Source organism: Chionomys nivalis, chromosome X (genome assembly GCF_950005125.1).
Source record: "Chionomys nivalis chromosome X, mChiNiv1.1, whole genome shotgun sequence".
Lineage (NCBI taxonomy): Eukaryota > Metazoa > Chordata > Mammalia > Rodentia > Cricetidae > Chionomys > Chionomys nivalis.
Window position 1 is genome coordinate 106,274,396 of NC_080112.1, and position 21,489 is coordinate 106,295,884.

The 21,489-nt window shown below is 36.0% G+C and overlaps 1 pseudogene; it reads right to left on the minus strand.

The window, feature by feature from the left end:
* The window catches only part of LOC130868559 (uncharacterized), a 70,605-nt pseudogene extending 51,178 nt beyond the window's left edge, over window positions 1-19,427 (minus strand).
* Window positions 19,428-21,489: the final 2,062 nt, after the last annotated feature.

Here is a 21,489-nt window from a genome sequence, read left to right on the forward strand (position 1 = left end):
CACATTGCCATCAAGCAAGCCATAGCACTTTACTCCAAATGCTCCATTCAAAAGCTCTGTCTCCAGCAGGAGCCAGACAGAGATCACGATGGCGGCACAGCCCAGAAAGCCGGCATTTTAAAACAGCCAGTTTTTTCCTGCTGCTGAGTCAGGACAATTTCTTTGCCACAGGCAACCCACAAACAGCAAAAAGCTGTCTTAAATTCTCTCTGTGTCCTTTTTAAGCCCTCTCAGGTTTTACGTGGAGTTCATTAGCACGTTGGGTGCCACTCTGATGTAATATGAGCAGCAGGGCTGCGTCCTCGGCACCCAGCTGCCCGCATGGCTAGCTTATGCCCCGAAATAATTACACGGAAACTGTATTCTCTTAATCACTCTCTGGCCCATTAGTTCCAGCCTCTTATTGGCTAGCTCTTACATATTGATCTAACCCATTTCTAATATTCTGTGTAGCACCATGAGCTGGCTTACCAGGGAAGATCTTAACCTGCGTCTGTCTGGAGTGGGAGAATCATGGTGACTCCCTGACTCAGGTTCTTTCTCCCAGCATTCTGTTCTGTTTACTCCACCCACCTAAGGGTTGGCCTATCAAATGGGCCTAGGTAGTTTCTTTATTAATTAACCAATGAAAGCAACAGATTAATACAAGACCCACCTCCATCACACCACTGACTATAACGGCATAGATTCCTCTATCACACATTCTTCCTGTTACTGTTTATAAGAAGATTCATGTTCAGCCAAAACCCATGTTATTTTAGAGAATATTTTATGTCTGTGAAATGTGTCAATGGGCAGAGACAGATTTCATTGGGTACTGAACTGCTTCTTTAGATTTGAAGCCAGGTTTGAGACTGAAGAAAGAAGAGATAATTGATCCTCAACTCATAGCACTAAGATATAGGCACAACCAATTTTGCTATGTAATAAAAGATAGAGCTTGTAATTTTACTAAAAATTCTCTATAGTATTTAGGATATTGTCCTTCATTTCTTATCTTCTCTATTTAAAGTTAGTAGGTTCATTTACCATTAAGACTACTAAGAGTTTACATAGTTAAATTTGTTAATTAGACCAATATTATTTTGTGTCTGTGAATATTTTCCTAGATACAGTGATCCCAAACTAGACAAAAGAAAGTAAATGTCAAATTTATTTTCTCAGACTTCAAAATTAAGTCTAAGCTAACTTTGTTATTATGCTTTACTGTGGCTATTGTGTTATTTAATGTTTCTGAATTTGTTAACTGAGTCCACTTTCTTACGGCAAAGATATCTTTAGACAAGGGGTGTTTCCCCAATTGCAAAGAGTCATATTTTCTGTCTCTGGTGTTTGTACCTTTGTTACAACATACTAGACTTGTACAAAATGATTATTCTGAAGTGAACCAAGATCAACAGAACTATATTTTGTCTTCAGTGTCACCACAAAATTAAAAAAAAAAATCATTCTTAGTCTTTTTTTCCAATTAAATGGGATCCTTCGAAGTTTACCATGTGGCTACAGAAAAAGTCCTTGAATCCCATTTATTTAGAGCCCCCACTGTTTATAAAACAACTTATCAATCTAAACTAATTGCATTTAATGCTTTATTACATTGTACTTTATTTTATTCAGGAAAATTTAAAGTCCTAGATTAGGGTTTTAGTGATTATATCAAAATATGTCTGAGATACAAATATATTTAATTACCACTTCTGTGACAGTACTGGATGATTCTTTTCCTGGGGGGGGGTACTTTGTAGATGACAAAGACCTAAAATTATTTAATGATAGTTTTTATGCCTGGGGATGTTTTCATGAATAATCCAGACTACTTTTAACTAACCCTATTATCCTGCTATCCAATTTATTTCACCAAAGATCATTGCATCCTTTATGTTCTTAAGTCTAATGTTGTAATTACTGTGGTTACAAACACAGTTTTATATCTGTATTTAAAAGGAAGTATCACATTGCTGTGTTAATTATAACTTACAAAGAATAGTGTATTTTGTCAATCACTGTAAATTTTCTCATAGATCTTTCCAATGTATTTTAAGCATTATCCTTTTGGGGGTTAGTTCGGTGCTTAATGTGTGATTTATGTACAGAACATTCACAATACTGCCTATAAATAAACATCAGAAATATCTTACATTGCCAGGATATTTTTTTTGCCTAGTACTCAGTACAACACTATGGGACTAGGAAATTAAATTACTGAAAAACTTAGTTAAATACTGTGACATAAAATAAATATAGTATATTCTTTATGGGTGCTTAGTAAAATAAGAAATTTCCCCAGCCTTTCATATGTTCCAAACTCATAATATAGGAAGGCAAGTGGAGCTGGCCTACAATTTCAGCTATTCAGGAGGCTGAAGCAAAAAGTAAACAAGTTTGACACCTGTGTTAATCACAAGAGAGTGAATGGCCATCCTGGGAAACTTGGAGAGACTTCCACAAAATAAAAAAAATTAAATGATACTGGAGAAATATTTTCATGTACGTTTGCAAGTTTTATTTAGTCCTTACAAGGGTCTCTTAGTTTCACCTCACTGAAAGGAATATGATGGAAAGTTGGAGAGTGGAGCTGTATGGGATGAGAGTTCTTCATCTTAGTAAATGAAGGTATCTGGTGTGTAGTGTTTCTATATGACCTTAAGAACCTGACCATGAAAACAGGAAAAACACACAGAACTGGATATATTCTAAAGAGAGATCCTTTAAACAGCATGCTGGAAAACCTAGAAAAATCCTCATTACAGCAAAATGATACTACTAAAAATATCACAAACATAGTAATTAAGTTTTAAATTATAGATAAAGAAATAGTTTGAATGTCATTATATAAATTTTTCCTACTGAGACAAACACATGTTTATCTCAGGTAGGGTACCAATAACAAATTAAATTAGTAATTCCACTCAAGCGTGGACAAGTGAACCTGTGATTTTAGTTGGAACTACTCATAGGCACGCAAGTGAGGATCATTTACAGGAGCATGGGCAACATACTAGCAACTACACAACTGGAAAAAAATCTCTGCTTTAGAAACCATTAACTGCCGATATATATATATATATATATATATATATATATATATATATATAGCAAAGTGCAGAGCATTGTGAGCCCCATCCTGCTAATGAACTTTATTTGTCTATGAATTATCAGGATGAATGAGGACTCATGTGAACATTCCCCACAAGGGTCTCAAACATGTAATTACAATTGCAAAGAATTCAAGAGAGCAATAGTCATGACATTCATCCCAGACAGTGTTCCACAACAGTTGTATATTATGGCTTACAGAGTAAAACGAGTAACAACATATTGTTGAACCTTATAGATATTTAGTGTTTCTTCCTTCAGACTACTTTTATGACAAAAAGGAAAAAAGTGTTCCCTCTTCGCTCTGTATGAATTTGTATTCAACATTTCAATTGTTTTTATATGGTTTCCTAGAAAACATTACAAAAGTTGGCTTTAACCTTGGAGGATATTTCTGATAATTATGAAAGGCATCAACAATTTCTGTAAGAGATTAATGGCATGGAATAAAACCTAAAGTCATTTGTATTTTAGATTGCAACTCATTAGATTCTTTCAAAGCTTCCTCTTCTTTTTTTATCAGTTTTTCTTATCTATCCCATAATATGTCATCAGCATTTTTATACTCATTATGCTTCTTATTTAATGTAAGTGAAGATGTGGCACAACAAAAATGTTTTTTTCATTTTTATATTTTATTCATCTAATAAATTTTTGAGTTGTCTGTACCACTTACCATTGGAAACTCAAAATGGGTATGTAAAAACATTCATAGCAGTTTGATACTTAAAAATTAATACATCAGAAGAAAACAGTTTTGAAATAAAGACAAAAATTTAAAAAAACCACTAAGATAAAATCTATAAAGAGATGTTCAGAGTCATGAGAGCCTTTGATAGTTGATGTTAGATTGCCAAAACAATGCTATTAAATGTGTCACCTGGAAACTACACAAGAGTCGAGCAGATTGACAAATGAGGGGTGAATATTTTATGTAGAGTTCATATGTACAATATTATTTTAAAAAGCTAAAAGAAAAAAAAAGGTGATGAAATGATTTCTTGTAAGAAGTCTAACAGGGTCACCATGGTTTAAGCCTTCCAAAATATCATTTTAGGAATAAATGGCAAGACCCATTTAAAAAGTTTAAAATTCATGTAGCCATTCTATCTTGATCCAAAGAGCAATGCGAAGTCTAAAAAAAATTATCTGTAGAATAGGTTTCTGAGTTTAATGGGACACAGTAATTTCACATTAAAATATTATAGCTCTTCCAAAGCTTGCCCTGAAAACCCTGAGGAAACTAAGTTCCCCACTTCACAAAACAACAGCAACAATAATTATGTAGTACTGATTGAGATATTTTATAAGGTATTTCAAGTATACTAATTTATTTAATATTTTCAATAAAGAATACCATGAAGCCAGTCCAAAACCCATTACCAGTTTACAGATTAGGAGCCAAGACAGAATGCTTTAGCTACTAACTTAACTTTGAACAATTATTAAATGGCAAAACTGAGATTTGTAATCCATATACTGAGAGCTATGTTTTGGAGATACTTGTTAGAAAAGAGCATTGTGGATTTACATGTTGCCCTGATAATCAGGAGATAGACATAGAAATACTTGTCATTAGAATTTTTTTCTATTCCATCATTTAGCTGGCAGAGTACTCAGGATTTCAAAAACTGCTTATAATAAGTTGGAAAAGAAACCATGTGACAAATGATAATTCACAGACTCATTTAAAAAGAAGTTAAAGTCAGAATAATAAAAAATACATTTCAACCTTTAAAAAATTGACACTTTAGTATAAAATTTGTTGTACTTTGAAGTTAATTGTAACTTTTGAACATGTACTAACATGCAATGCTATCATTATGTGTCTAGTGACCATGCACAAAACTTTGCATGATAATTTACTGCTAAAATAAATGTGATTTCAGTTCTATGGTGCCATTTGAAAAAAAATATATAGGTCATTTTGTTGTAAGGAGCGGCAGGCTACGTTCCTGGCGCCTGGCTGCCCACACGGCCAGCTTTACTCAAAAATAATTACACGGAAACTGTATTCTTTTGAATACTGCTTTGCCCATTAGTTCTAGCCTCTTATTGGCTAATTCTCACATCTTTGATTAACCAATTTCTAATAATCTGTGTAGCACCACGAGCTGGTGGCTTACCAGGGAGGAACTTAACCTGCATCTGTGTCCAGCAGGAGAATCATGTCGACTGATTGACTCCGCTTCTTTCTCCCAGCATTCTATTCTGTCTACTCCACCTACCTAATTTTCTCTCCTATCAAAGGCCAAGCAGTTTCTTTATTAATTAACCAATGAAAACAACAGAGAGACAAATGACCCACCTCCATCATCATTGTAATTATCTCTCCAGCTTAAAGTTATCTGTGTGTTATAAATAAACAAATTCATATTTTCAAAAGGCCATAGTTACAGAGATGAAGAACTTGGAGATCTCCTTATTAGCGTTGAAATAAACATAATTGCAACTTGTTTTTAACCTATGATATCAAAGGTTAGCTTTGGAAATTATTTCAAAATCTCAAACATTTAAAACAATAAATATTATTTAAGATAACATTTTCCTTGCAATATCAAACAGATATCTAGATAATGTTGACTAGGTTAATGCAGCTGACATACAACAATAACAAAGAAAAAATAGACACTGCAAAGTCGATTATGTAGGACTATACTAAGGGAATTTTCCTTTCCATGAACCATTATTCTTTCTTCAGCTAGCAAAAGGTTTCATTGGGAAAGAAGTTTCTGCAAATTACTAATAATCAATTAACTTACTGAAAATGATAAGATATATTGCCCTTTCATCTGATAAACTTTTCAAAGCTAGACTGACATTTCTCAAGGAGAGATGTTATGTAACCATGAAATCTACTTTTCATTTGTAAGTTGGTTAATTCTTTCTGCATCTCTTCTAGCTCCTTATTTATGCTATTATTATTACATTATATGTTCTTATACTATGTATAAGTTTTTGTTTTAATGATGGAATACACTGGATCAATTATTGAGCATACTTTTTTAATTGATGCTTGATATTATGTTTAATGCTTAAACATATAGATCCTTATTATTCCGTAACATAATTGCTGGGAGATCTGTTTCAGTTTAAAGATATATACATAATGTAAATATGAAAATTACACAGAAAGGATTTTACTATGAAACATATAGTGTAGAACTGGAGTGTTGGCACAGTATTTAAGGGCATGGGCTACTCTTCCAGAGGATGCAGGTTCAATTCCTATAAACCACATGGCAGCTCACAGCTTTCTGTAACTCCAGTTCCAGTGGATCTGACACCCTCACACAGATATACACACAGGTAAAACACCAATATACATGAAATAAATAAATCTTTTAAAAAGAAAGAAACATATAATGTAAATTGCTTAGGAAAACTTTCTTATTTAACATAATATTCAAAGTGATGATATTAAGAAACCAGTGCCTTTAACTGATAGGCCATGAGAGCCACAAAATAACTGTAAAATATCTTTAAACAAGTGATGTAATTGGGACCCTTTTCCTTTTAGCCAGGTGGGGACACATGTGATGACCCATCTCTAAGGAAATACTTGTGGGTTTGAATGCTTAAGTTCCTAACTGATTGTGCTGTTTGGGGATGGTCTGACTGGAATCACTGGCATGTGAGGCACAGTGGTAGTGGACCTCTAAGTGCAGACCTTTAAGAGTTGTAACCCAGCACCACATCAAGCTGAGCTCTCTGTTTTCTTTCTGCTTACACAATGTGACCAGGTACCCCATACTCCAGCCACCATAGATTCAACAGCTCTAGATGTCATTATTTCTCTACCAGAATGAATTGTATTTTATAATAATTAAAATAAAACTCCTATCTTTCTTAATTTGCCTGTCTCTGAGATACAGTCACGGCAATGCTAAAAGAAACCAATATAGACATTATAATTAAACATTCATGTTTTTGTTTACAGAAGATTTTATTTAGTTCCAGGCTGAGTTAAATTGGTAGACATTGTTAGACTAAATAAGTTTGTGCTATGGTGATTTTTTGTATGTGAAGGGAAGGCCATATCATAGGTCATATGTATATCAGTTCATGGGTCTACAGATAAATGATAGAAAAGAGTAGCACAATACAAATAGTATTTGACCAGGAACTACTAGAAGATTTGACTTCTGGATTTTGTTCTGTTAATTAAAGACCATGAGTATTTTTCTATAATTTTCCATATTAAAAACCTCCTTATTATAATGGAAAATATCTGACAAAAGCAACTTAGGGAAGAATGGCTTTATTTTCATTCATAATTTGGGAATACAGTTCATCATGGCAGAAAATGCATGATAGCATATCCTTGAGACAGTTGGCTACATTGTGTTCTTGGTAAAGAAGAAGAGAGTGATCAGTGCTGGTATTTAGCTATCTTTCTCCTCAAAAGATATTTATGTATTTTATTTATGTTTATGTGTATATCAGTATGAATGCATTCCATTTATGTGTGCTTGAAGGGGTAACATTAAGTTCCCCTGTAAGTAGGGTCACAGGTGGTTTTGAGAGAACATGTGGGTCTTCTGTAAGAGCTATAAGCACTTCTAACTTCTGAACCATCTTTCCAGGCCCTCTTCCTCATTTTTTTATTTGGCTCAGATTCATAGTCTATGCAATGTTCCTGCCCAGATTTAGAATAGGTTTTTCACATCAATTAACTAACTTCAAATACTTCCTCATAAGTATGCCCAGATGTTTGTTTCCATGGTGGATCAAACTAGCATCAAGTTAATAATTAAGATTAAAGAGCATATTTGCTTTCCTCATTTATTAAAAAAAAGAAAAGAAAGGTAAAAGAAAGGGGAATATGATGTTAAAATCTGATTACGTCTTTGCAAAAGTAAGTTTATATTAAAAATACATTAACAATTGCATTTCTGCGACACCAGAAATTGGATCTCCCAAGCTCTTGGATGGGTAGGATCAACATAGTAAAAGTGGCAATTCTACCAAAGGCAATCTATAAATTCAACGCAATCCACATTAAAATCTCAACAAAACTCTTCACAGACCTTGAGAAGAAAATAATCAACTTTATATGGAAAAACAAAAAACTCAGAATAGCCAAAATAATCTTATACAATAAAATAACTTCTGGAGGCATTACTGTCCCTGATTTCAAACTCTATTACAGAGCCAAAGTAATGAAAACAGCCTGGTATTGGCATAAAAACAGAGAAGTCAACCAAAGGAATTGAATAGAAGACCCAGATATTAACTCACAAACCTATGAACACCTGATTCTCGACAAAGGAGCTAAAAATATACAATGGAAGAAAGAAACCATCTTCAGCAAATGGTACTGGCATAATTGGATATCAACCTGTAAAAGAATGAAAATAGATCCATATCTATCACCATGCACAAAACTTAAGTCCAAATGGATTAAAGACTTCAATATTAATTTGAACACACCAAACCTGATAGAAGAGAAAGTGGGAAGTAGTGTACAACACATGGATACAGGACACCACTTCCTACGTATAACCCCAGTAACACAGACAATAAGGGCAACATTGAATAAATGAGATCTCCTAAAACTGAGAAGCTTCTGTAAAGCAAAGGACACTGTCATTAAGACAAAAAGGCAACCTACTGAATGGGAGAAGATCTTCACCAACCCTGCATCAGACATAGGTCTGATCTCCAATATATATAAAGAACTCAAGAAACTAGACATTAAAATGCTAATTAACCCAGTTTAAAAAATGGGGCACTGAAATGAACAGAGAATTCTCAACAGAAGAAGTTCAAATGGCCAAAAGACACTTAAGGTCATGTTCAACCTCCTTAGTGATGGGAAATGCAAAGCAAAACAACTTTGAGATACTATCTTACACCTGTCAGAATGGCTAAAGTCAAAAGCACCAATGATAGCCTTTGCTGGAGAGGATGTGGAGTAAGGGGAACACTCATCCATTGCTAGTGGCAATGCAAACTTGTGCAATTACTTTGGAAATCAGTGTGGCGGTTTCTCAGGGAATTCGGGATCAACCTACCTCAAGATCCAGCAGTACCACTCTTGGGAATATACCCAAGGGATGCCCTATCATACTACAAAAGCATTTGTTCAACTATGTTCATAGCAGCATTATTTTAATAATAACCTGGAAAAAACCTAGATGCTCCTCAATGGAAGAATGAATAAAGAAAGTATGGAATATATACACATTAGAGTACTACTCAGCAGTAAAAAACAATGACATCTTGAATTTTGCATGCAAATCGATGGAAATAGAAAACACTATCCTGAGTGAGGTAACCCAGACCAAAAAAGATGAATATGGTATGTACTCATTCATAAGTGGATTCTAGCCATAAATAAAGGACATTGAGCCTATAATTCGTGATCCTAGAGAAGCTCATTAAGAAGGTGAACCCAAAGAAAAACATATATTTGTCCTCCTGGATATTGGGAGTAGACAAGATTGCCAGACAAAAATTGGGAGCCTGGACGTCAGGGTAGGGTGTGGGTAAGGGGAGATTGGGAGAGAGAAGTGAAAAAGGGGGGGATGGGGAGAGCTTTGGGAAATGGGATGGCTGGGATGGAGGAAGGGTAGATATGGGAGCAGGGAAGTATATATCTTAATAAGGGAGCCATTTTAGGGTTGGTAAGAAACTTGACTCTAGAGGGTTCCCAGGTGTCCAAGGAGATGTCCCCAGCTTGTTCCTTGAGCAGCTAAGGAGAGGTCGCCTGAACTGGCTCTATCCTATAACCACACTGATAAATATCTTGCATATCAGCATAGAACCTTCATCTGGCCATGCATGGAGATAGAGATAGAGACCAACATTGTAGCACTGGACTGAGCTTCCAAGGTCTAAATGAGGAGCAGAAGGAAAGAGAACATGAGCAAGGAAGTCAAGACCATGAGTGGTGCACCCACCCACTGATAGGGCAGGGCTTATCTAATGGGAGTTCACCAAGGCCAGCTGGACTGGGACTGATAGAGCATGTGATCAAACTGGACTCTCTGAACGTGGCTGACAATGAAGGCTGACTGAGAAGGTAAGGACAATGGCACTGGGTTTTATTCTATTGCATGTACTGGCTTGGTGGGAGCCTAGTCTGTTTGGATGTTCACCTTCCTAGACCTGGATGGAGGGGGGATGACCTTGGACTTCCAACAGAGCAGGGAACCCTGACTGCTCTTTGGACTGTAGAGGGAGGGGTAGGGGATGTTGGGGGAGGAGGAGGGACATGGGAGGAGGGGATGAGGTGAAAATTTTTAATTCAAAAAGAAAAGAAATAAAAAAATTGCATTTCTGTTATTAAAAATACATGGAACTCAGCAAAGCTTCTGTGCAAATCTATGCTAACATGTACTATATAACTTAAAGAAAATCCATTTAAATTGACTGCTCAGTGTTGTGGTCATTTGGTTGAAGTGATGTTGGTTTTCCAACCCAAAATGTGGTTCTAATATCATGCATAATTAGAATGCCAACACCCCCCCTACACACACACACATGCAATATTGACATGTGGCTATATTTCTGGCTATCTAGTAGGAGACAGACAACTTTTATAGTTTTCTACAAATTGCATGAAAAGTCATAGAAAAATGACTGACTCAGGGTTTCCAACATTTTAGGAACTGAGTTCAAATTTAGGTTTCTGACATACAAGTTGTACTTTTCAAGTTGTATCACATTTAATTTTTCTTGACAAATTATCCCGGTTAGAAGTTCTAATAGTAATACAAGTAGGAAAAGCAAGCATTTTTGGTCATATCCTTGATACCAGTGGGAATGATTTTTGGCTTTTCAATATTAAGTGTGTTGAGTATAGAAGTTATAATGGTGTGTATTATGATGAAATAGTTCACTTTCAGTCCTATTTTGTTGACTATTTGTATCATGAATGATAATGTTTTAAACTGCTTGCATTGCATGAGCAGACATGATTTTGGCCTTCAATCCACTCTATTGTGCAGTGTAGTGTGTTATGAAGTTTATTTTTGAGTGTTGAGCTACCATTTAATCCTGTGGATAGTTCTTTCTTTTCTTTATTTATTCTTCTCTCATATATTACATCCAAACCATAGCTTCCACTCTGACCTCTGAGTTCACCTCACCTGCCTCTCCCCCAGATCCACTCCTTCTCTGCTTCTCTTCAGAAGAAAACAGGCCTCCCAGGGATATCAACTGAACATTGCATAACAATTTACAATAAAAGTAGGCACAAACCCTATTAAGGCTGGATGAGGCAACCCAGAAGTAGGAAAAATGTCCCAAGGGCAGGCAAAAAGAGTCAGAGACAACCCTCACTCCTACTGTTAAAAGTCCCATAAGAACACCAAGTTACACAACTATAACATATATGCAAAGGACATAGCTCAGATCCATAAGTTTCCATGATAATCATTTCATTCTCTATGGACGCTGTGAGCCCCTATGAGCCCTGCTTAGTTGATGTCTGTGGTGTCATTGATCCCTCTGACTACTCTTTTGTGGGATTTCCCATGTTCTGGCTAATGTTTGGTTGCAAGTTTCTATATCTGTTCCCATTAGTTACTGGAGGAATCCTCACTAACAACAATTGAGTTTACCTCCAGTCACATTTCGTTCTATTGTAGACCTCTGGGCTATCTAGTCTTTGGTCCCTTTAGCAAGTAAGCATTGGGATCTCCATCCTTTCCTTCATGTTGTTTGTCATTTTTGGTTGTCCATTTGGTTAGGAAGGCACATTTTCTGTTTTTGTTCACCCAGGATCTCCATATTAGAGTTGATACCCATGAAGGCAGAACCAAGGCTCAGCTCCCAAATACCATCCCTTGTCTGGAGACATAGTGTGGGCATATGACTGTGACCTAAAGAACCACAAAATTTCTCCACTAATCAAACATAAGGGTCCAATACAATTCCCCAACCCTGTTGATTGTTGACTTCAAGCTGTCCCTCTCAGAGGAGTGCTGACAGGCGGGGTAGAATGACCTGTCATCTGTGGGAGAGCCACGTTTGCCTCAGCAGCAAGAAGTAGGCTGCATTGAGGCCTGGGAGATGAGGGATAGGAGGCCAGTGCTCGCCAGACCTGAGATGTGTGAGTTATGACTTGTGTGAGCTTTCTGCTTGTCTGATGTCTCAGGGTTCTGTCCAAACATTAGGTGTAGGTGACACTCTGAGGTATGGGCTTAAAGATTATAGGTTTTCCTCGCCTGGTATGTAACTTCTGGTGCTTGGCTCCCCTCATGCACTGGTATCAGCGCAGGACACAGCACACAGGCTTCAGTGAAGACTCTGGGCACCTTTTGGACCTCTGGTGGGCTGTGTACCTGTCACCTGAGCTGCCTGATTCTTCCATTGCTTCTGTCCTTCCAGAAGGTCCTGAAAGGTCTGTGGCCCCGTGGAACTGATGCTGCAGACCTCGCAATAGTGCATGGTTGGAGGCCTGGGACCCACCTTTGGCTTTGGTATCCTGTACAGGAACCTCAGCCTGTCTCTTTTAAAGCTGGATTCCCAAGTCCTGCGGCTTGGGCTGTCACGGGTGTCTGAGTTCACCAGAATCTTCCGGGATGCCTGCTGCTTCTGCCGGGCTTCTGAATTCAGTAGGTGGTCTGAGAAGTGGGAGCTTGGGCCTGTTCCACAGAGCAAGGATGCAGCTTTCTGCTCCCATGTGTCTTCACAGTTCCTGGTCCCCCTTTGACTCTTGGCAGCTGGTGGGTGAATGAAGGGGTGGCCACAGATTCAGGATGCTGCTCTCAGTTTATGCCCTCGGCTACATGGGGCTGATCTTCAGTTGGGTGATGCTGGGCTTCTCACCTGTTGCTGCTGGAGCTGCAGCCTCAAAGTCTGCCACCTATGTTGTGTGCAGGTGTTTTAGGAGGACAAAGGTAGGCGGTGCACCTGGGTGTGCACACCTGCAATCTGTCCACCTGTGTTTATTTTCCAGACATAGTTTTCTACTAAAATAGTAGAATGACTAAATACTATAGTAAAGTATATGTTGTCCCTTATTTGTCAATTTACAAAGAAACTCTTTTGAGAAAACATAGAACCAGTTGTAGCGGGAGCAAATGTCCAGCTCAGTTTCACAAAAGTGAATGTGAGTCAGCAGACCCTCAGAGTCAATGGTTTAAAGTTTACACTAAAAATGTAAACAAAAGATAACATGTTCTGGGCCTTCAGATTAGTTTTGCAAGAAATTTTGAGTTTGATTTGGAGATCAAGACATAATTTTATAAATCTGGTTTGAAAAGTAATCAGATTCATGGAACAATGTGGATGATCCTGGAGCCCTTGCTTGGTGACATGCCCTTAGTTGGAGCATTGTCCATCATCTTCCTTAGGAATCCACTTTTAGAGATTCACTGGACAGGACAGAATAATCCTGTACATTCTTGGACTGAAAGATTTTTTTGGTTACTATCATTTTGGATATAATGACAAAATAATTGAAAATCACTTGCCAAAAAAAAAAAAAACCAAGATCTTAGCAGATCTCCCTATATTTCTTTTTTTTATATTTTTTTATTAATTAATTTATTTAATTATTAAAGATTTCTGCCTCTTCCCCGCCACCACCTCCCATTCCCTCCCCCTCCCCCAACCAAGTCTTCCTCCCTCCTCAGCCCAAAGAGTAAGCAGGTTTCTCTGCCCTGTGGGAGGTCCAAGGACCACCCACCTCCATCCAGGTCTATTAAGGTGAGCATCCAAACTACCGGGGCTCCCACAAAGCCATTACGTGCAATAGGATCAAGAACCCATTGCCATTGTTCTTCAGTTCTCAGTAGTCCTCATTTTCCGTTATGTTCAGCGAGACCGGTTTTGTCCCATGCTTTTTCAGACCCCGGCCAGCTGGCCTTGGTGAGTTCCCGATAGAACATCCCCATTGCCTCAGTGTGTGGGTGTACCCCTCGCGGTCCTGAGTTCCTTGCTCGTGCTCACTCTCCTTCTGCTCCTCCTTTGGATCGTGAGACTTCAGTCCAGTGCTCCAATGTTGGTCTCTGTCTCTGTCTTCTTTCATCGCCTGATGAAGGTTAATATTCAGGAGGATGCTTATATGTTTTTTGGGGGGTTCACCTTCTTATTTAGCTTCTCTAGAATCACGAAATATAGTCTCAATGTCCTTTATTTATGGCTAGAAACCAAATATGAGTGAGTACATCCCATGTTCCTCTTTTTGGGTCTGGCTTACCTCGCTCAGGATAGTGTTTTCTATTTCCGTCCATTTGTATGCAAAATTCAAGAAGTCATTGTTTTTTACTGCTGAGTAGTACTCTAATATGTATATATTCCATACTTTCTTCATCCATTCTTCCATTGAAGGACATCTAGGTTGTTTCCAGGTTCTGGCTATTACAAACAATGCTGCTATGAACATAGTTGAGCATATACTTTTGTTGTATGTTTGGGCATCTCTTGGGTATATTCCCAATAGTGGTATTGCTGGGTCCAGAGGTAGGTTGAACCCGACTTTCCTGAGAAACCGCCACACTGCTTTCCAAAGTGGTTGCACAAGTTTGCATTCCCACCAGCAATGGATGAGAGTGCCCCTTTCTCCACAACCTCTCCAGCAGAGGCTATCATTGGTGTTTTTGATTTTAGCCATTCTGACAGGTGTAAGATGGTATCTTAATGTTGTCTTGATTTGCATTTCCCTGATTGCTAAGGAAGTTGAGCACGATCTTAAGTGTCTTTTGGCCATTTGAACTTCTTCTGTTGAAAAGTCTCTGTTCAGCTCAGTGCCCCATTTTATACTTGTATTGATTAACCTTTTACGGTCTAATTTCTTGAGTTCTTTATATATTTTGGATATCAGACCTTTGTCAGTTGACCCCATGCCATCTCTTCTTCCACTCCCATCCTGCACATCACCTTGGCCTTTTCAGATTCCAATAAAAACTCAGAGGAGTGAGAACTGGTACCTCTCATATATTATATATCACTACCTAAATATCAATATCTCTTTACATATCAAAAAAGTTGTATTAATTAAATTAAATCAAAATCAAAACTACTCTTTCTGCATATTTCAATTCAGTAACTATGCTGAGAGATTCTTTAAAGTCTCCTGGCACAATATTAATAGTATATAATTCTAACTTTTGGACAGAATCAAAATTGTTTTTATCTACTTTACTTAAATTTTCAGATTTTTATCCTGCCTTTCTAGATTTATATGAATCAGTATGCAATGTAGGGCACCAGTTTTTTGTGTATCCCATACAATGCAATGACAGATTAACCTAGATCTCTTTATAAGTAGCATTCTCATGCCTTTGGGATAGTTGTTTGTAATCTCTCCTAAAAAAATTACTTTAAGCTCATTTACAGGGTTTAGTTTCTTCCTATAATTGGTCAGTTTCATCATTATTCAGAGGTCTTGTAATTTCTTCTGGGTCTATTCTCACTAATAGATAAAGTCTCAAATTCCTTTTAAGAATTTGCTCAGAGAAATGTTCCACGTAAATTTTTAAATTTTTACTTTGTTAATGTGGTAAAAACTATCCATTCTAAGATAATATCTTCCATCTGTATTAAAATTCCTTTAGAAAAATGTTTGGAGGGTAATTTGACCAGAATGCAATTAAGATACAGATCCACATGATACACATATGCCTTCTGTAATTTCTATTCAATCAAAGCAAATTTTCTCTTAGCTTCAGTTGATAATTTCTTGGGAGTATTTAAGTCCTTGTCATCATCTAAGGGTTCTTTAAAATTAATCAGGTTGTCAGGACCTATCCCAATAGTGTCCCATGGAAGTGTCTTCTAGCAATCTTTGAAAGTCATTAAGAGTCTGCAATCAATATCACCTAATTTGCATTTCTTAACTGTTGGATCACCAGATCATCCACTCCTATCAGAGATTTTTCAGGCATCTTCCTGGATAAAACCTGATTTTTCTTAAGCCAGCAGGAATCCATAGCCTCTCTTTTCCTGTGAAAACAAAATCAAAATCTATTCTCCAAAGTAACATTTCTTTTGACTTAAATTTTGAATTTAAGGCATTTTCAAAATATATATGTTGGATTAATCCAGCAGCATCTGGATGTCTTTTAGCAGCTGTTGCTCCTTCCTCAACCATCAAATAATTCAAAGACAACACAATAACATATAGTATCCAGATTCTCTGTGTATTTTTCATCTTTACATGGCCTTATTTTAAACTTTATCTCTTTTATCTTTATTTTTATTTATTTATTTTTTTTGAGACAGGGTTTCTCTTTATATCTTTGGCTGTCCTGGAACTCACTCTGTAGTCCTGGAACTCACACTTGAACTCGAAGAAATCTACCTGTCTCTGCCTTCCAAGTGCTGGGATTAAAGGTGCGTGCCACCACACCCAACTACTCTCTTTCTTTATTTTTCTTTTTTAAGGACTTTATCCTTTTTTTCTCTACCAAAGATATATATTTAAATACACTGTAAACCATTTAGAGGTTTTATTTTATTTGAATCTATCCTTACTTCATATCTCTCTCTTTCTGAACACAGGAATCTTTAATTTGCTATGAAACATGGCTATGATTAAAGTGGTGGCATTGATGGTTGGATCCACCCCATTCCTTAGCTTTCTGAGAGTCTAACTTCATGGTAGAGGGGAACCATGTTTATTGGCACACCTCTATGGAGTTTGAGGGTCCCTGCCACCACAAAGAAGCATGCTGTGGCTATTCATAAATACCTTTTAAGTTCTTTGTAGCAGAGCCTCTTCAAAGGGCTGCAAGGTTTTAGCAGCTAAAGCTGAGTCAAGAAGCTTCTCTTAAATGAGATGCTCTCGCTTATAGTAAACAGAGCCCACCCAAGAAATTGCTAATTCCCAGAAGCCATGCTTAACTCTGGTTTGTGTGCATGTGTGTTTGTGTGTGTATACATGTGTCTAAATTCCTTTCCAATCTTTCTCAGATTTGATGTAGATTTAACTGGCACATATTGGTGTACCAAATTGTTATCAGAGGCTGCTTGCTCATTTCTGACCCCAAGACTCAAAATAAGCACACAGAAACTGTGTTAATTACATCACTGCTTGGTCTATTAAATCTAGTTTCTTATTGATTATCTCTTACATCTTAAATTAACTTATTTCTATTAATATGTGTATTGCCATATGGCTGTGACTTACCATGAAAATTTCTGGTGTCTGTCTCCTCCTACAGCTACATAGTTCATGTTTATTTTTGTTTAGAGTTTTGGCTATAATTTGCTATGGATAATGGTCTAGAAAAATGTCAACAAAGGAGATTAGATTAAGAGCTCTTATTTAAAAAAAGGGGCGAAGTGCTCTGGGACAATGGTCTTGTACCTTGTAAAGGTTTGTCACTTGTATTGTTTAATAAAACACTAATTGGTCAATAGACAGGCAGGGAGAATAGGTGGGGTGACCAGAACAGGAAAATTCTGGGTAGAGGAAAGACTCAGTCTTCAGTTGACACCCAGACACAGAGGAAGCAAAATGGGAATGCCTCGCTGAAAAAAGTTACCAATCCACATGGCTAACACACACAAGAATTATGGGTTAAGATGTAAGAGTTAGTAATAAGCACCCTGAGCTACTAGGACAAACAATTTATAATTAATGTAGACCACTGTGTGTTTCTTTGGAATGGAATGGCTGCAGAAACAGATGGGACAGAAAGCTCTGTCGACATCTAACTTTTTATAAACCTGTATTTATAAACATATATTTATAGGTTTTTATAAACCTATATTTATAGCTGAAATAATTAATAGAATCCCCTCTTTGTATTTTTGCTGGGGTACTTTTATAATCTCCAACAAGTTAATTTTTCTTTACTTCTTCAAATATTCTTTCTAAATTATCTATATTTGAATCAGATTATAAAATAGTGTCCATGTAATCCAAACTATAGTTTCCAGAAATTGCTCCCAGTTCATTTCCAATGGCTGCCTTGGAAAATTGTTCTTTGTGTGAGAGAATCATCCATTGATATCTTTTAGCAGGCTGAGAATTATAAGTCAGCACTGTGAAAACAAAATTTTCCCTGTCCTTTTCTTGTAAAGGTATAAGTCTGAAACAATCTTTTAAATCAGTATGATTTTTTTTAAAAAAAAAAAACACCTTTTAGCAATAGAAAGGCAAAAGAGTGCTGGGCTGTGGAGAGACCATTGACTGAATAACCTTATTAAAAACTCATATCAGTTATCATTCTCAATTTTCCACATTTCTTTTTAACAAAAATACAGGAGAATTTCAAGAACTGATTTATGCTTTTATATACTGAGCATCTAGTTGTTCATGTGTCAACTGTTTTAAAGCCTTCAATTTCTCTATTGTTAAAAGCCATTGATGAACCCATAGAGGTTTAACTTTCTACCATTTTAATGATACAGCTATTGGTACCTTTGAAATATCAGCAACTGTTTTGCCTTATTCTTGTATAACTTCAAAGTTGATGACTGGCCTTCATAATATCTTGTAGTATTTTTCCCAGAAACATACATTAATTTATGATTTATTTCTATGATTTCGGAGAATGTTAATCTGAGTATTTGATAGTTACATATGGCTTTAATGTTCTTCTCTTTCCTTTGGGCTCTATATATTCAAACAATCTCGCCCTCTCCTTTTTCTGAGATAAAGTTCTAATCCCTAAAAATTGAACATTCATATCCTGAAGAAGCCAATTTAAAGGCCAAGATTCTGATGAAATTATTGATACCTTTGCACCAGACCTTCAGTATATTTTTAATTTTCATTTTTTTCATTTATGGAAGTTTGCAAAACTTGCTTTATAGTTTTTCCTGAATTTTTTTGTTCTATCTTCTATAGATGTTCTATTATCCACAACAGTATGATAGAAATCATAATGCCTATAGGCAGTAGGTTCTATAATTTCTCTGGGAAGGAGTTTCCTTTATGATGGAGATACTGAACCAGATTTGGCATGAGGGCCTGTGATAGGCCCCTCACAGAAATTCCCAGAACTCGGGAAGGAGAGGCAGGCGAATCTCTGTGAGTTTGAGGCCAGCCTGGTCTACAAGAGCTAGTTCCAGGACAGTAACCAAAAGCTACAGAGAAACCCTGTCTCGAAAATCCAAACAAAAAGTATTTTTCACAATGTAAATATTATTTCTCATTGATAAATGTAGTAAGAATATAGAATCTCCAGGAAATTTGATAGTACTAAATTTGGTGTGGGAGAATTGTCTGTATTCTGTCAATCATATTTTAAATAAACGCTGATTTGCCAGTCAGGAAGTATAGGGGGTCAACCAGACAGGCAGTAGAGGTGGGGTGAAGAGAACAGGAGAATTCTAGGAAGGAGGATGCACATTCCTCCCAGTCCAGCCCAGACCACCGAAGAAGTAACATGTGACTTACCCTGCTCTGAAAGGTACCGAGCCATGTGGCTAACATAAATGAGAATAATGGGTTAATATGAGCTACAAGAGCTAATAAGAAGCCTGAGCTAATGGGCCAATCAGTTTATATCAAATGGAGACCTCTGTGTGATTTTCTTTGGGACTTGCTGGCTATGGGAACTAAACAGAACAGAAACCTCAACAAGCTGGCCCTCATGCTACATAAAATTAATACATCTTGATGATCAAGCTCTTAAAATCATTGAATCCTATTATTTTTTGCATTTAGTTAAAATCAGTTATCTCATTGATAACAAATACAAATAATTTGGAAGAAATTATATGCTTGTTTTTAAATAGATACGCCAATGATTTGTAGAATTTCTTCAATAAATGAGAAAATCATGGTTGGAATCAAAACAGGAATTGGACTAAATTTTGCTGCCAGAACAACCATTTCAGTTGCTCATTCATTATTATTATAGGTGATAGTTTATACTATGTGTTATAGTTAATAATATGTGTTATCTCAGAATAATATAAACTACTTTCTCTAAGATATAAGATGCTCTAGATATTATAGATTTACTATAATAAAAAAGTTAAACTTATGTCCACACTATAATTATCAAAAGAAATAAAAATACTCCAAACACATCTTCAGATTATTAGCACTATCACTTAAGTAAAATAACCACTATAATACAATATCAGAAATTATTGTTTTCTAAAAGTTTCTAAGGTTTTATTTAGTAGTTTAACAAAGTATTTTCTTGAGTTATTAATGTGACATAATATTTTCCCTTAAATTACAATATATGCAATGAAGAGAAATACAAATAACAATTTCATTAAATATTAATACAAGAGGATTTGTTAACTCAATTGTTGGTGCTTTAGGAAAAATTTTATACTAATCTCCATGTGATAACCAATAAAGAATTTACATGAAAATCATTTTGGTTTTAATATATCCTTCAGATGAAAGGCTTAAAATGAAGAAATTTATAACAATTAATAATGAAAATTGGAGACTCTTAGCCTTTAAATATTATGTATTTTTCTTAAATGTATAAAGTGTAAAGTTTTGTTTCATAATAAAAATGTTCCTGTAATTCTATACTATTTATATAGCCAAATTTATAATTGTAAATTGTTTTCCTAAGAGGATGGATTTTGTAAGTCTGTGATGGTTAGTCTTGGTGTCATCTTGGCAGAGTTTTAACCACCATGGAAACACACAACAAAGAGTGTTTAGCATGGCATTTCTAGAAGGGTTTAATTGAGTAGGGAAACCCACAGTTTATGGTCAAACCATGAAAGACCAGGATCTTCAAAGCAGCAGTACATTTTTCCATCTACTTCTGTGTCACTTTCAAAGTAGAAAAAAGAAAATAACAACTCTTCAACCTTAGTAAACTATTTATCAATCGTACTTTGTATCTTTGATATAGTCCATGAAATAATTCTTTCAAGATATGGGTATTAGTTTATGCATCATAGATCTCTGTTGCTCAGTTAAATTAGGCTTATTGGGGGGTGATAATGTAGTAATAAAAGAGGAAATAGTTTATGAATATTTTTCTACATGTTCCCTATAGAAACATTAAATATAGAATAAATAAAATAATTATTCTCTTTGCAGAAGGAATTAAGCAATGATGGGATTCTAATAGCCAATTACAAATTTTGGGTTGTATATTAACTTTTTCTTTCTCTTGTTGCAATTGCTGTTTCTTTAAATTCTTTACACTTGTTATATTTCTTTATTTTGTGAGTCTGTGTAACCAAACCACTACTTCATGCATGCAAAGAAAACACTCTACCACCAAGACAATTCTCCATCAAGAATGTTGACTTTCTAATAATAAGAATGATTACATAATATGTTATGATGTATACTACAATAAACATTCATATTTTCCTTGACCTACTCTTTAATGTTCTCTCATTAATCTCAAACAAATTTTCGAAGATACCTTTATTTATTCTCAACACAATTTAAGTTCTATGCCTGCATTTAAGAACAAGATTTTCTGTATTTTCTGGGAATCTCATATACGAAGTCATGACTCTATAAGCTTCTGTCATGTTTGAAATATGCTT